This window comes from Oryzias melastigma, linkage group LG12 (assembly GCF_002922805.2).
Source record: "Oryzias melastigma strain HK-1 linkage group LG12, ASM292280v2, whole genome shotgun sequence".
In the NCBI taxonomy this organism is placed as follows: Eukaryota; Metazoa; Chordata; class Actinopteri; order Beloniformes; family Adrianichthyidae; genus Oryzias; species Oryzias melastigma.
In genome coordinates, this window is record NC_050523.1 from 3,910,859 (window position 1) to 3,925,631 (window position 14,773).

General features: G+C 36.9%; 1 protein-coding gene across 4 annotated transcripts in view; it reads left to right on the top strand.

Annotated features, from left to right (window-relative positions):
• Nucleotides 1–148: 148 nt before the first annotated feature.
• Nucleotides 149–14,773, top strand: part of LOC112162971 (tenascin) — a 76,465-nt gene continuing 61,840 nt past the window's right edge. For 2 of the 4 annotated variants that reach the window (XM_036214401.1, XM_036214402.1), the window contains exons 1-3: nucleotides 154–404; nucleotides 8,494–8,565; nucleotides 12,214–12,419. The gene's annotated coding sequence lies outside the window, so the exon portion shown is untranslated. Of the gene's footprint in view, nucleotides 405–8,493; nucleotides 8,566–11,964; nucleotides 12,420–14,773 lie in introns of those variants that run through there. The other 2 variants (XM_036214399.1, XM_036214400.1) reach the window with 2 other exon arrangements.

The following is a 14,773-nucleotide window of genomic DNA, read 5'->3' on the forward strand; positions in this document are numbered from 1 at the left end:
GATGAAGCAAACACAGTCTTCATGAAAAACGTTTGTTTTTTTTTGAATGTCCAAAATACTATAACTCTTAATACTACAAATTATTAACCATCAAAAGTTCATGATGGATTTTCAAAATAAAAGTGTGAACGGAGCGGAAGCTTCACGCACACCTGAAGACCTCTTCACGCACACCTGCGGGCTGTTAGAAACCGCATTTCCTGCTCAGCAGCGTCACGTTTAGACACTTGAATAATATTTGCAATAGTTGCTGGAAAAACAAAAGAAAGCAGAGATTATATTTATTTGCTGAAAGTGGAGAACGTTTTGCCGTGAAAACAGGAAGAATAACTTTAGTTTTGGATTTTTTCACCTTCATCCGGGTCATTCTTTAGATGTTTATGGATCTGCTTGACCTCAAACAGGTAAGTAACTTTACTCTTTTGGGTTTAAGGGAATTTTTAATATATAACGAAGTGTCTTTGCAGAACTACAGAGTTTTCTTCTTTTTCAATTTTCCAAAAAATAAAATATCTATCAATGAGAAAAAATACATTTACGTAAACAAATTTCTGGTTCGTTATTTAACAACTATAGTTAAAGTAAATGAAATGAAATAAATTATCGATACTTTTAAGTAAGAGAAGTTGAGTGAATTAAAAGGCGTTTAATATATTTAACTTTAATTTATTTTTTACTTTAACCACAATAACAAAAAATAGACAAAAGATTAATCCAATTTATTAAATCAAAAGTTATTTACAGAAAGGAATTCACCTTTTGTTGCCATTATCTGTGGTGTCCCAGAGGGTAAAATATTGGGCCCATTGTTTTTTTCCTGTATTTGTAATTTTTAACCTTTTTTTTGTTTATTTTTTAAATGATGTTTGCAGTGTCGCATGTTTATGTTTAATTAATTATATTTTACTTTAATGTTATTTTTACCTTAAGCATTAACAAAGATTACACGAATGTTGAATCTGATTTATCCATGGTGTCCCACAGGGTTTATTGTTGCCCCCACTAGTTTTTTTTATTTTTATATATCTGTAATTTTTTCCTGATTATTTTTGTTTTTAATTTATGTTTGCAGTGTCTCATGTTTTAAAGATGGTGCTGTTTGTTCATGAAGCAAATATCTTTTAGGCTGACAATATTATAAAAAATTATCCTCCTTATTAGAAGTAAAATTTCATAAAATTTGCGATTAAAGGAGTCGTTTAAGCTGAAGCTTTTAAAGCATATTTGGGATAATAAATTGCTCCACATGTTGCATCAGAGTCTTAACATATTTTTATTATTCAATAAAATTTGGTTTAATATTTTGGATAAAATTTTTCTAAAACACGAGTTTGAATTTTTCTGGAACATTTTCCCTCACTTATCTTATGGTCAAAATTACTGTTTTTCTATTCAGCCTAAATAATTTATAAAACATTAGGAGTTCATCTAAAATAATAATTTATACACAATAAACAGGATTTTTGATCAAAGAGCGAAATATTCCGTTTATTTTTGTGGAGCAGCACAAGTGAAGGAAGAAAAAACAACATTTTAATAAGAATGTTTGGTTTCATGAAGCCTCTGAAACACCTTTTTTTTTTTTCTTTCTGAACATTAAAAATCCCTGTTATGGTTGTTCTTGTTATTATTAACGTGTTTAAAAGCTAAACTTCCAAAATGAAATCAGCTTCAACACAAAAACAGTCACTCATAAAGAGATAAAAATGATGCACATTTAACTGTTTGAGCATGAAGACGACGCCTGAACAAACCTTTGAGAGATGATCATCATGAGTTTTATTCTGGCACATTCTGTTGCATTAATATGATGATTAATTATCATATATATCAATATTTTAATGAAATCTCTTTTTTTATTCATATTGAAGAGTTTTTTGAAGAGATTGAAGAGTTTTGTTGTTTTCAAACTCCAGCAGACGTGAATTTAGGACGGTTAGTTCCATAAGCTGATTGAGACGATTGTTAAAACAAGTTATTTAGAAAGAGCAGCATGTGGATAAAATAGGAACAAAGATTTTAGGATAAATTCGTCCTCTGAACCTTTAACCTTCCTCTGAGTTTTGCGTTTGATCTTCACTTCCTGGTTTTATTTCAATCAAGGCTGTCGAATCTTTCTTGGTCTGAAATGATCACCTGATTACTTTAGCCTTTTATCGTTGGACTTCCAGGTTCATTTCCTCACAGGAGCTTCAGCTTTCACCTCCAGACAGTTGACAGATCATTAAAAAAAGCATGATGATTAAGTTGGGGCAACTTGTGTTGAGAGCTGAAATGAAGACGAAGCGGTTTTAGCGATTTAACAGGCTTCCATCTCCCAGAAACCGTTTGTACTGCTTCATATTGGGCTAAACAAGCTGCAGGTTTTCTTTAACGAGCATCACGGAAGCAGAAAGAAAGAATCCACAACTAGGACCTCCAGAAAGAGGATTTTTATGATCCTTTTGCTCTTGCTTTTATTTAAAAATTGGAGCTCAGATGAATGCATTTGGATCCCTAACCAGATGGAAGTTGAATAAAGTTTTTTATGATGTGTAAATCATTTAAAATGTCAATTTTTAGCTGAAAATGTTAAAGAAAGTTGATGCTAGCAACAAACAAAAAATCTTCGGGTTGTTTTGTGTTCATTAGAGTAAGAGGATTTTTTAGGTTGCAACTTCTGTCTAAATGGATGAGAAAGTATATATATATTTTTTATTGTATTTGCCCTAATCTTGTACATTAGGCTACTCAAAGTATTGTCAAAAACTCATAGATTGTTACAAACTAGACATTTTTTGTAGTTCTCACTTAAAATGCATGATAATCTGTTGAAATTCTGGGTAAAAGCAACAAAAGTTTCATTTTGTGTGTTTTGTATTTATCAAATCTTTGTTTATTGTTGTGATGTCCAGATAAGCCTGAGTGGAAATCATTGACAGTCTATTAGAACTGGACACATCATCTGGTCCCCCTTCGTGTTCCAAACAGGAAGTACCTGCTGGTCCCAGAAAGCCAAAGTCCCATAGACTTCAATAGAGAAACAAGCAGTTCTATTTGCTAGGGTAACCATTCTTGCTCTGATACATCTTTTTAACATATTTTTGCTAAAACTATTTTTTTCCATGATATATATTTCTTTTTTGTAAGTTCTTCAAGTTATAAACTAGCCAATCATATTCTCCCGAACCGCTTTCAGTGGAAGGGGTGTGGCCTTCCAACAAGCACACACTTGATTGGTGAGAGTGGTTGCCATAGAAATGATAACTTGGCGAAGTCCGTCCTGCAGAAAAATGGCGACTGAATTGACTTGATTTTGTTGGAATCAGAGATGTTTTCTTTGGATGATGTCACAGGCACTTCGTCCATCTCTGAGGTCCAATCCGAATTCTTCCATTCTCCTCCATTTAGCCCTCCAAACGGAGAGTTATGAAAATAGTGCCTCATAATCCGGACGTCACTTTTGTTGATGATGTCATCAATAATCGCCGATCCGCTAGCGTAAGGGTGGAGCTTCCAGTGCTTGAATATACATAACAACAGCGACTTTATAACTTTAAAAAGGTCATGCTACAATAGGGCTGGGCGATATGGCAAAAAAATAAAATCACGATTTTTTAAATTTTATTTCACGATTTCGATTTTATCACGATATTTTTAAATTAAATTCAAATTTAATTATATTGATTTTAGTTGAAAGAAGTAAACATATTTTTGAACAAATATTTACATTTATTCGAATTAAATAGTTATCTATTAAGATTAACCTGTAAATATTGCAAGAATTGCGTCTTCTACTGCTACAGGTAATGCATTGCTGTCAAATGAACAGCTTCTAAATATCAGTGAGTTTTAATTTTTCCTTTGTGCTAAAATCCATAAAACAGAGCTTGTAAATGATTGTCACCCAAGACCAGAAATGAGGGAGATTGATGAAGTTTATAGCATGAATGACTCATAACGTTTAGTAAAGTCCTTTCTCTTTTAAGAACAGCTCAAAGTGCTAAATAATAAAAATAATAATAATTAAAAAAAACACCATTTACCACATTTTCAAATGAAACTGAAACTTTTATTATTTTTGATTACATACATGGTAAATAAATCTCAATTGCTTCAGAATTTACCTTCAAATAGACGATTTCGTTGTACTTTGAGAAAAAGGCTCCAGCTAGCATCTTTAACTGATACAAAAACATTTTTAAACTTGTATGATAACATCAAATACATCTGCCAAACTGTTAAGATTCAAAACACAGAGATAATAGCAGTAAATGTTGTGGCAGTTTTAAAAAGTTTACATCCACAGCTCCTTCACTAACATCTGCTCTCTGCTGTGTTTATGTCACTGAGCAGAAAGCTAGCGTTAGCATTAGCGCTGTTTATTCTAGTTGGGCTTTTATTCGGTCCGTAGGGCCAAGAAAGAAGCTCAACGGTGACGCCACGGATTAAGAAAATTATGTGCAAACTCACTTACACTTCTTACAAGGGGAGTGCGACCGACGATAAGATTTAGGCTCTTACAGTAGCTAGCAAAAGCTATGCAAAGAGCTAGCAAAACAATGCAGCACCGGGCATCTTGACAGAACATTTTACGTGTTTCCTACATGAATTACCATCAGTTTTTGTGCAGGTTGAACGTAAATACGTGCAATTAACATCCGCTATGTTTAAAAACACGAAACATTAATAAAAACATACATTAAAGAACCAAACTAGCATGTCTGTCACGAGTTGCTAGCACCCACTTTAGCCTAAACTTTAGCACACAGTTCAAAGTTCTCAGCCTGATTTCTCTCTATTAAAATGCGATTCCTGTCCTGTGATGATTCCTCTCCATCGGATTATTTTGTTGTCAAGGTTTTTGAAGTCGATTGCAAGACACTGCGTCTCCTTTTGTTACTTTTTCGGACCTCCGTCATTCATTACTCGACGGCGCACGCGACTCTGTCCCGTTGTTTGTCACGTGACTTCCAAACAGGAAAAACACACCGGGGAGGAGGAGGAGGAGGAGGAGGAGCAGCAGCTCGGATTTAAAGTCACAGCTGTCAACAAGCTTTTGCCTTCTCGCTCTTGCAGCTTTTCGTAGAATATCGCGATATAACGATATCTTAAAAATGACAGATCGTCAGCTTTGGATATCGTACACGGTTTTTTATCGTCATATCGCCCACCCCTATGCTACAACAAAAAGTCATTACTTACATTTAAATGTAAACGTCTGTGGTTCAGAGCGCACACACGTGAAGAAAATCGCTTCTCAACACAATGCGGTTGGAGGGTCGGATTTTAAAAAATATTTTTTCGGACACGACTAGCACTGGAAGGGAAGGGAGAAGGGAAGAATTCGTATTGGGCCTAAACATGTCAATGGTGGAAATGACGTTTTGTACAGTAAAGTTGTGTGTTTAAAGAGTTCCTCTCTAGTTCATATTTTGGTCTCTCTATGACCGGAGCAGGACCTTGGTTCTCTTAGTCGTCAGTAAGTCAGACCTGCTACCGGTTCATGTTGGACTCTATCAGGACTGCTCTTTATCTCTGGTTCTGTTCATAGTCTTTATGACCAGGAGGGGGTCTGGTTCTGAATCCACAGGATTTCATCTCTGCTCTTTGCAGATGATGTTGTTCTGTTGGCTTCATCAAGTCAGGACCTCCAGCATTTATTGGAGCGGTTTGCAGCCGAGTGTGAAGCGGCCTGGATGAGGGTCAGCACCGCTAAGTCTGAGGTCATGGTTCTCAACCTGAGAAAGGTGGTTTGTCCTCTTTCGGGGGGTGGAGTGCTCCAGCCTCGTGTGGAGGAGTTTAAATATCTTGTTCACGAGTGATGGAAGATCGGAGCGTGAGATCGACAGATTATACGGTCGCTGTACCGGTCCGTTATGGTGAAGAGAGATCTGAGCCAGAGAGCAAAATTCTCAATTTACCGGTCGATCTTCGTCCCAGTACTCACCTATGGTCATGAGCTCTGGGTCGTGACCGAAAGAACGAGATCCCGACTACAAATGAGTTTTCTCTGGAGGGTGACTGGGCGCTCCCTTAGAGATCGGGTGAGAAGCTCGGACACCCGGAGAGAGCTTCTCCTTTCCTTTGAGAAGAGCCAGTTGAGGTGGCTCGGACATCTGATCCGGATGCCTCCTGAGGGAGGTGTTCCAGACATATCCCACTGGGCGGAGGCCCCGGGGAAGACCCAGAACATGTTGGAGAGACTACATCTCTCGACTGGCCGGTGAATGCCTCGGGGTCCCCCCCAGCTGGAGGAAGTGACCGGAGAGAGGGAAGTCTGGGTAACTTTGCTTAGACTGCTGCTCTCAAGATGGACGGATGTTTCAATAAGGAGAGATATTAAGAACGTGATTTAAGATTTATTTATGTATCAGAACTTTCTGGGATTTTTCCAATCCCTCTGCTCCAAACTCTGCATAGTTTCATCTCGTGACCCACATGAGCTAAACGGCTGTGGGTCTGAAATCAGGTCTGTCCTCGGGGTCTAGTCAATACATAATTAAAACAGGATGCAGACTCACTTCCTTTGTGCTGAAGTGTGTTAGCAGCAGCAGCAGCTGCCGCCGCTGCAGGTTGTGGGTTAGAAGCTGTGAATGTTGACCTGTAGAGAATTGTTGCTCCTGATGTGAGAAACGTTTCCGTTTGGGTTTCCTGAGATCGACTCCAGAACAAACGGTCGAGCCTTTTCTAAAACACCTTAAATAAAAGCAGCTGAATTTTACCGACATTTGGTGCCGTTTACGGTTTGGTGCTGTTGCCCTGGGATGTTTGAAAGGCCAGGATTGAGAAACCTCCACTCACACAATCAAATCAACACTTTATCTTGATTTATACAACACTTTCCACACAGGTTTTCTGCAGCTTTTCAAAATAAAACCATATGAAACACATCAAATAAATTATAGTTGAACCACTGAAAGGAAATACCTAAAACAAACACTTTCATCCTGGAGTTTAAACAAAACGAACTGGCCAATTAAAAGTAAGTGTAAAAAAACGACATGGGGTGTTAAATTTCATAATAAAAGCATTAAAATTTTTCTCAGAATGTAACAACAAACATTCATAATAAAAAAGAAAAAATACTAAAACAGTGAAGAAATTAACTTGGTGAAAATAGTGTTTTTTCTGATTTATAGTTGACAATTCTAATAAAAATAAATGTAAAATTGCATTTTTGAGCATTTCGTAACAGACAAATATAGTTTGAAAAAGATCGTATTTGTTTCTCAAAAAAATATCCTGGGCGGGGCCTGAGCTCCATGCTCCGCCCCATTCTGATGCATCCTCTTGCAGACAAATAGATCCATGAACGTCTTTGTTTTTCTTTCCAAACTGTACAGCTGACGTGCTCCAATATTTCCCATTTTTGTTGTAGCTAGCAGGAGAACATGTAAACAGAGAGCTCTCAGCAATGGAGAGAGAAAGAGAGACTCACTAATAGTCCCGCCCACAACTCAGAGGTGAATTTCTTATAAACTACTGCCGCTTTGCAGAAACTATTTCCTGGAAAATGACAGTTTTGTTTTTTTTTACTAAAAACTGCATAACTTATAAGTAAAAGAATGTTTAAAAATAGATCAAAGGACTTTAACAGTTTCAGTTTGAGATTCCATTGTTTTTGAGGTTTCTATGCAAATCTCACATGACTTTAGAGGAGCTTTGAGATATTTATTAACATGCAAGATGATTTATGTAATTTCCTTTCATAAAATTGTAGTTTTAGCTTAGCTTTTAAAATGTTTCAGAAATTAAATCAGCTTGAATTAGAGTAGAACAACATAAACCATCAATAAATCACCTAAAAATGTAAATTTCAGGCTTAGGTGTCATCTTAATGATGGATTTACACCGACAGGCGTCTAAAATGGATCCACTTAAATGTAATTCAGTAATTACCCTTTAGTTTATTTCTTTACACGTTGAGGTTTGGCTTCCTTGGGTTTGTTTGATTTTGGACAAACTTGAGAAGATTCTCAAACGATGTGATGAATTTTCCATCCAGAACTCAGCAGCATCTGTGTCTGGACCTGCTCTTCTTATTGACAAAAACCAGGTCTGGAACCTCGAGATTTACAGTTTCCTACGAGTTTGTGATTCTGTGGTCCTAAACCATCCCGGCTGTCTGGATCGGAACCAAACAAGCTGCTCAGTTTTGGATCTTCTCCATCGTGAGCATCAAACATCCGTGTTAGGTGGGGATGAGTCATCACGCAGGGCTCTCCGCCGTCATGCAGCATCTATCATTTTATTAGTTTGTGTTGAGCAGAAACAGGAAAAGGCATTAAACTCGTTTACATTTTAGAATTTCAAAATAAACTTCACAGAAGTGTGCTCCAAAACTGTGACACCAGCCGGCAGATGCTTGAGAAAAAAAACTCATTTTACTGTTGCGCAAACAGAACGAGGATATGTTCATGCTGAACTTTAAATGTTTTCAGAAGCTTGAAACTGTTCCGTGCATCTGGATTGTTAATAAAATCCCTCCTGTGTCGTTTTTCCTGAGGTTAGACTCTGACTGAACATCAGGAGTAAAGAGGAGGTTCCTGCAGACTCACCTGCCCTGCAGCTTCGCTCAGACAGGTGGGTGGAAATCGTCTACATGCAGCTGCATACGACTAAAAATGTACATTTATCACCTTTTCTTTTTACATGTAAATGTTTTCAAAGAAAATTGTGAATGTGAAGTTGGATCATTTCAGTAAATTGACTTTCTACTACACTTAGAAGCTCTAAGTTTCTCTGCAGCTTCAATTCTTCTCAGACTCAATCTCAAGTTTTAATTTCAAGTGTTTCGCTGCAAAGAATTGTGGGATTTTTAAAGAAAAACATGTTTGTTTGGAGGTCTCTTATGCTAAAGGAGATCTGGAGCTTCTTCACATTTTAACTTACACGCCCCTCCCCCTCTTTCCCTCTGGTCAGAGCTGCACGCGACAAATTCATGAAAAAAAAACTCTTTCTTTAAAAGAAAATATTTTCTGTTGGTTTTATCTCCATAGCAACCATTTTATCTTTTGGTCACCTTGAGGTGACAAAAACATCTAGATCATTTTTAAAAGAATCAACAAAAGTAAATTTTAAAATGTCCTTGGCAACAGAGGTTTTTTTGTTAACCACGCCCACATTTCTAATATATTCATATCGTATGTCATATTTTTTTGGTCACCTCAAGCCAAGGAGTCATATATAACATTTTCACAACATTTGGGTCAAAAATGTGCAAGCAACAGGGAAACGCTTCTATTCCAAGCTCACCAAGCTAACGCCATTCAAAATCTAGACATTTTAAAGCTTAATTTTCCCCCCAAGTCGTTTTCCAATGATGCTTTAGAAGTTGGGATGTGATTGATTTGAATTCCGGGAAGGAATTTAAATTTGTAGAAGATGCTTTTTTTTTCTTTTTTCATTTAAAGTTGGGAAGCCTTTCACGAGGTCAAAGCTCAACAAAACTCTGATTTTGATTGTTGACTTAGTGATGTCGTGAGTGGGAAATTTTCAAGTAAAAGTTTTATTTTCCCGTATTGTGTGAAAATGAGAAAATCTGCAAAATTCACATTTTGCAACAAAATGGCCGCCAATTCATTGGTTCTGTGGCCATCCCATAATAATATTGAAATCACCAACATGTTTTTTTGTTTTGTTTTTATCAGTGGATTTTGAAATGTATTTTTTAAGCCTAAGAGATTTTGACTCCATGCATTATTATTATTATTATTTTATTTTTGACTGCGTCTCCTGCTGGGATGTCATCTTTTTTTATTTTTTTTAGTGGAGTGGGTGGGGGTGGAAGGAGTTTATTTTCACCAGGTTCTAAGTTTGTGCAAATCTTGGTGTTTTTTTTCAGTATGTGGTGGAAGTCAGGCGACTGAATCCAAATGACGTCCCTACCTCTTTGGCTTCTCCTGATTCCGACATTTATCCTTCCAAAAGGAGAGATATGGGAAAGATACTGGCTATTATAAATTCTTTCACTACTTAATGTACTATATAGCAGATTCACCATTTTGCAGTGACACCCAAATCTATAATTCCATATTCGAGTGCCCTAGAAATTTCCCAGAAGTGCATCAATGCTGACTAAAATGGGGAATTTAGACCACAATGCATTGCGTTTGAGCAATTTTTTTGAGAAAATAAATTTTTTTAATGTATTTTTTTACAAATAAACCACCAATGTCTTTATTATCGGAGCACAATGGATTCATAAATAGTCATAAAATGCTTGTATTGATTAGATTTTCACTTCGTAATATCTGTGACGTCATTTGCTGGAAAAAAATAAATAAATAAGCAATAGTCAGCGCGGCCTTGGCAGTGTTTGTAAAATCCAGAGCACTAGATTATCCTGCACTACATTGTTATTTTAGGGAGTAGGGAGGGAATTCAGACATAGTGGTTGTGTCCGATTTTCCCCCTAATCATTTTTTTATGCGTTCGCCATTTTTAGTGCTGTCCGAATCTACTAATTCCAAAATCGAGTGCATAAGAAGTTTCCCAGAAGTCTTTGCAAAAAACTAGAGTGGATTAATGCTAACTAGATTAGCAAATATAGACCACAATGCATTGCAGTCGAACAATTCAGAGAAAAAAAACATGTTTAAATAAATTTTTGAATAACCCAGCGAGATTTTCACCATCAGAACAAAGTGGAGTGGTAAGCAAACGTCTCGCAATGTTCGTATTTATTCGATTTTAACTTTGTGAAATCTGTGATGTCATATCCTGTGTTTAAATAAACGAAAGAAAAGTAGTGAACATTGTGTCCGAATTACCTTTAAAATCCAGGGCACTTGATATTCCCGCTTTTTTATTCGTTTTTTAGTAGTTAGGGGTCGAGGGGGATTCAGACACGAGTATCTTCAAATTTAGACGTTACCGCTTGATGACATCATCAATAGTCGCCGGTTATCTATGTTAGCTGCCAGCACTCGGAAAATACATAGCATTGGTTTTATAACTCTAAAAAATCCTACCAGTGGAAGGATAGCCAGCGGTGATCCTTACAAAAACACTTTCAGACACTACGACTCCAAATACTCCTACAGTTGGAGAAATGGGAGGAGCCAGAAGGGTAGGGAAGACATTTTGATTCACCTCAGGACAAAAAATCTGTTTCTCGGACGATGATTCCTGGATTTTAAAGTTTTCTACTTTTACCATATTAGATGCTGTGGAATTATATATGATAATTAAAACGTGCATGTCCCGAGAGGACATGATTATGTTTGCTGTGAAAACCCAAATGTTAGTTTTAAAAAAAACTGTTATCCTAGATTTTTGCTGACTGGTTCAGCCGTCTCGTTTATGAAACATTGAAGATGCGTGCAGAGAGGAACCTCTTCTCTGAATGGACCAAAGAGCTTTTTCCAAGCAGAACTAAGACAAAGTCCCGCTTCAGTTCATGAATAATGTATTCCAGAAATGGAGGAGTTTTATTTTTTGCTAGTGCTTTTTTAGAAACATGAAGTCAGCCAACTGTGTGAGGTTACGCCCAACATCCTCAGCGTCTGTCCGAGAATCTGATTCACTCGCAGTGGAATGAAGACGAGCGTTGGTCCTAGAGGAACTGATGAGCCAACAAACTGTTTTTGAAGACTTCTGTAGAACAACACAACAAAGGGGGTTCTTTTCAGATGAATCTGTGATATGATCCGCTCTGTCCATCCAGAGGATCTGAGGGGATTCAAAACTTCAGGAGGATCACTTCTGTGTTTGAGTTAACCCACCAGGTGACTAAAAAACCTTTAGATTTATGATGTTTTTACATGTTCAACCTGTTCTATGAATGAACTTGTGGAGTTATGAACCTAACAAAAGAAAAAAGAAAAAGAGGTGATATAACTAATATCAAACACAATTTCCATTGTAGTTATTTCACCGTCTGCAGGGAGCAGACCTTCAGCAGCGTCGCTCCAAACGCCGAGCATTCACGGAGTCTCTTATCAAGGACGATACCGACGTTATCCTGAATGAGTAGAAATGATAACGTTTGTATCACTGTGAAGTTTATCCTGAATGAGAGTTGGGCAGGAGTGTCACCGTGACCTGGCTCCTGCAGCAGCCTGTAGAAGGTGGACGAGGACTCAGACCTCCACTTTGGTAAAGAGGCTGCTCTGTTGGGAGCGCTGCCTGCAGACGAGCGCCGCCTCTAATCTGTCTGGAAACGCTGACCTCCTTTTGTCCACTTGATGGCTTATTACCACTATTGATTTTGGCTTCTTTATTTTACAGACTTCCTGCGGGGCGGCAGATGACCCGCCACATATCTGCTGCTGGGAGCACCAACCTATATCAGCCCCGCTATTTGATATATTTTTAAATCTTTCTTCAACTGGAGCAGAATTGGACCTTTTTTCTTTTAATTTTTAATTTTTTTGCTAGAGGACGTAGTCTCATCCAGCGCTGTTGGATCTCTTGTGACGGAATCGGCTCGTGTTGTAAGTCTTTACTTCTTTATTTGTTTTTGGTTAAATCAGGAATAAATGTCTGTTTTTTAATGAAATGCTGAATTTTTTTTTAAGTTTGCACATGAATATTTATAGAAAAAGGATATTTGTGACTTAATTTACCAAGTTTCTCAATATATATATGCATAAATAGACGGATAAAAAACCCAGATGCTTCTATTCGTGGTTTTTAGATGCGAGTCTTGCCCAGAATGTTGCTCTACAGGTTAATTTTGAGAGAGTTTGCATTTTTTTGTTGGCTTTTCTGTTTTTGTCTCTTTCCACAACTGTTGCTCTGCAGAAATGTTCCTTCCAGTTTGCGTCTGAACATCCATTTTTGCTTGAACTGCAGCATAAATATGTTTATTTACAGTCAAAAGGTCAGATTTCTTCAGCTCTTGTGCAGTTTTTTCTTCAAATGCAGTAAAATAAGTAAAAAGTAAGTGCATGAGGTGGGAGAGCAGTTCAAAAAATAAAACATAAATGAAGTTTTAATTACTTTTCATGAGTGTGACTGTCACTAGCTAACGTTTTTTGTAGCTTCAGCTGCTGGAGAAGTTGTTACTCTGCAGTTATCCTATGATTAGCTTTTCAAGGAAATGGAAAAAAGAAGATTTGATCCCCCACTCGGGTGGAGGCCTCGGTGCATGACCCGACGCAGCAGCTTCAGAAAAAGCATTAAAGCCACAGGGGTTTATTGTTCGGAATCGACGGTTGAGTATCGACGGTAATGGAGGGGTTTCCCACTGAACGTTACGACATCTCTACCTCCTGTTGTATAAATCCACTCTCTTTACACCTCATTTTTCATGTTTCCTCTGCTTTTCTGGCCTCTTTGTGCGTCGGCTCAGAAAAATTGGCTTCATGTACTGAAGTGTGTAGTGGCAATGCAACTGGATCTGTGCTTTATATTTCCTTCAGTTGCTTTATGTCATCTAAAATATTTTTGGATTAATACAGACATTTGGAACCACAGAATTAACGATTCTGAGCTTGAACTATGATTATAACATCTGAATCAAAGTCATTCATATTAACCCTATAAAACTGTATCATATTTGATGGACACATTTACGAGATTTCTCTCAATAGCATGACCCAAACTTTCCCCCAATGTTACTCTATATTTTCTGCCCTGTAATTCATCATCAATCCACTAGGGGCAACAGAGGGGCTTTTCCTGCTTATTTCAAAATGGCTACCTCCTTTAATTTTCAAAAACACTTTTGGCGGGAAAAGTGTTGCTAATTTTCTAAATCTTATAGTGAGAACAACTAATTCTTTTTTGAAATTACTTCTGTCTGTATTGATAGAAAGCAACATTTATGATAATTTACGCTTGATAATTCAGTTACATTGTGTTAAAACTGTGTGGATCAAATTTGAGACAGTGGGTGAAGAAGGTGCTTTTACCCGAACACTCATGTTAATATTTTTGCTTATTAAACTAACATTGTTGTGAGCAGAAATTTATCAAATCGCTAAACATATCACGATTGAAACAATCTATCCTTAAAAATATACATAGCATTTTTTGTGGATTTGAAAAGGTTTAAAGAAAATCCTAATTCAAACAAATTGAAATTTCTATCACTTCTGTGATGTAGCAGATGTTTTAGGGTTGACTAAAGTTTGACTCCGCCCAACTCTGTTTTTTCTAAAATCTGCCACTCTTGGACTGTTTACAGACCCACTCCATGAAAGTCCTCTTTTTTGTGTTTTATCATGTTCTTGTAGAATTTTTCTCTCAATAGTGGATCTATGTAAAATAATTTACAATTAAAAGTAAATTTCTGAATATTTCTTAATTCAAATCGTGTTGGATTAGAAAACCGGATGCTAGAAAAAGGTCAGACTGATGACGCAGCTACTGAAATGGGAGGAGCTTAAGGCTTTTCTCCTCTCTGGTCGGCTGGTGTGATGTTGTAGTGATAGATATCTGCCAATCCAACTTAAAAAAAATAAATAACAGAATTAAATAAAAAAAAACACACACACGCATCCCAATTTGTAAATTAGTCAGAGCTCTAAATACCTATCAAACATTTTTAATCCCAAATTAAATAAAACTTGGAAAACTTTTTTTGATCAGAAAAAAATCCGTTTTAATATAGAGATGGACTTTTTAACGTGAAGCAAACTGGAAAATGTTCTTTTGTGGAACAATCCCCAAGTGATCATCTGAGTACTAGGCGTGTGCAAATAAATAATATCAAAAATTATTGACATCACAGTGGGTTAAAGGGTAAAAAAAGAGTATGAATCCATAATCTCTTATGTTTTGAAGTTATTTTTGGATGGTCAAAGGACCTACAGCTTGGTGGCCATTTTGTGGAAGTGTGAAA